Source organism: Gopherus evgoodei, unplaced genomic scaffold, assembly GCF_007399415.2.
Source record: "Gopherus evgoodei ecotype Sinaloan lineage unplaced genomic scaffold, rGopEvg1_v1.p scaffold_48_arrow_ctg1, whole genome shotgun sequence".
In the NCBI taxonomy this organism is placed as follows: Eukaryota; Metazoa; Chordata; order Testudines; family Testudinidae; genus Gopherus; species Gopherus evgoodei.
Window position 1 is genome coordinate 1,663,295 of NW_022060069.1, and position 2,475 is coordinate 1,665,769.

Genomic DNA, 2,475 nt, shown 5'->3' on the forward strand with positions numbered 1-2,475 from the left:
CTCAAAACGCTGATCGATATCAAATCTTCCCTCTTCGACATGCCCCGGCCTGGGACTCCATGGGGGAGGGAATTTGCTCACCCAATGACAGCGTGACGCTCAGCCGTAATCCGAGCACATCTGCTGCCGCTGGCCCCAAGGACCGAGCGACGGTGGAACTGTGCACCAGCAAAACGGGCAGTCGCTGCTGGCAGAACAGTTTGCACACAGGGCTGCCAAGTGACTAGAGGGCTGGGCTTTGGGAGACCTGGTCCTGACCCCGGCCTGCGTCCCTGTTCCGTGCCTCAGTTTCCCCACCTGTAACATGAGGCTAATCATTCTGAAAGGCTTTGAAATCTGCTGGAAAGTGCTGGGTAAGAGCTCGGCATTAATTGTTTCATCCTCTGCTGTGAAATCAATAAAAACCCATTTGGAAGTGGTGTCTTTCCAGATAACTCGTGTAGTGTGGGCTGGCAGCCTAGGGGGCCGCGGCGTGAGGCCCGGCCTGGAACCGGAAGCTGCTTGTACTCGCTGCTTGTACCTGCTAGATTCAGAGCGGGACCCTTGTGGTCAGCACAGTTGGTGGGGAAAGGTCGTCTGGCCCCCGACAGACACTCCAGCCCAGGAACGGATCCTCGTGCCAGTGATTAAGTAGCGTTGGGGGGGGCTATTTGCAATGAACTGCCCCCCCACCCCCATCAGAAAATGCTGATTCGTCATAACAAACCCATTCCACGGAAATGTCTCTGTTTCGGTGACAGGCCGGGGATGGAATTGCTGGTGAAAACCAGAGCCAAAAGCTGAGCCCCTCAAACAGCCAATAGCTCAGGAGCAGTAGGTGAAAGACCCAGGCCCAAGACCCTGACTCAGACAGAGCTGTGATTTACACCTGGGGCTCCTAGGTCCCACGTGCAGGCCCAGAGCTGGGGGAGCAAGAGGGAGCTCTCCCCGGTGATTTTGTTCCGCCACGGCGAGAAGACCTCACCCTCTCTCAGGCTGTGAAATTCCCGCTTTCCGGCCAGCCTGGTCCCGCCACGGCGCGAAGACCTCACCCTCTCTCAGGCTGTGAAATTCCTGCTTTCCGGCCAGCCTGGTCCCGCCACGGCGCGAAGACCTCACCCTCTCTCAGGCCGTGAAATTCCCGCTTTCCGGCCAGCCTGGTCCCACCACGGCGCGAAGACCTCACCCTCTCTCAGGCCGTGAAATTCCCGCTTTCCGGCCAGCCTGGTCCCACCACGGCGCGAAGACCTCACCCTCTCTCAGGCCGCGAAATTCCCGCTTTCCGGCCAGCCTGGTCCCGCCGCAGCGTGAAGACCTCACCCTCTTTCACACCGTGAAATTCCCGCTTTCTGGCCAGCCTGGTCCCACCACGGCGCGAAGACCTCACCCTCTCTCAGGCTGTGAAATTCCCACTTTCCCGCCAGCCTGGTCCCGCCGCAGCACGAAGACCTCACCCTCTTTCACACCGTGAAATTCCCACTTTCCAGCCAGCCTGGTCCCGCCGCGGCGAGAAGACCTCACCCTCTCCCAGGCCGTGAAATTCCCGCTTTCCGGCCAGCCTGGTCCCGCCGCGGCGTGAAGACCTCACCCTCTCTCACGCCGTGAAATTCCCGCTTTCCGGCCAGCCTGGTCCCGTTCTGGCACGAAGTCCTCACCCTCTCTCAGGCTGTGAAATTCCCGCTTTCCGGCCAGCCTGGTCCCGCCGCGGCGCGAAGACCTCACCCTCTCTCACGCCGTGAAATTCCCACTTTCCGGCCAGCCTGGTCCCGCCGCGGCGAGAAGACCTCACCCTCTCTCACGCTGTGAAATTCCCGCTTTCCGGCCAGCCTGGTCCCGCCGTGGCACGAAGACCTCACCCTCTCTCAGGCCATGAAATTCCCGCTTTCCGGCCAGCCTGGTCCCGCCGCGGCACGAAGACCTCACCCTCTCTCAGGCCATGAAACTCCCGCTTTCCGGCCAGCCTGGTCCCGCTGCGATGGTCACCAGTTCGCTGGACCAGCGGGGGCCAGAACGGCTGATTGCTCGGCGCGATTCTCTAGTGGGGGGTGTCCGGGAGCCCCCCAGCCTGGCTTCCAATAGCTCTGCTGGTTTTTAACTCTCTCCATTCCCAGGCACCCAGGATTTCTACCCAGGACGGTCCCTTTACACAGCTGGTGCTGCTGTCTGAATCCCCCCACTGCCCGTTGGAAAAGTACAATGAAAATTAAACAAATATTGTTGAAAGTTTCAGTGGAAAAATGCAAATTTTCATCAACAAATATTTTCCCTCCAATTTGGGGGGAGGAGGGGTTTGAAAAAACAAGCTTTTTGGGGGGATGCCGATGCCTGGTGCAGTCGTGTCTCCTGTGGGGACCGTCTCCAGCCAGCCCTGCGTGCGAGGCCCGTGGGGCTGGGAATCCGACACTGTCTCTGATCGTTCAGTTCCTTTTCCTGCTCCTGGTCAAACTCCACATGGGGGTATGTACATATCACTTCCTCTTCCTCCTTCCCCGCACC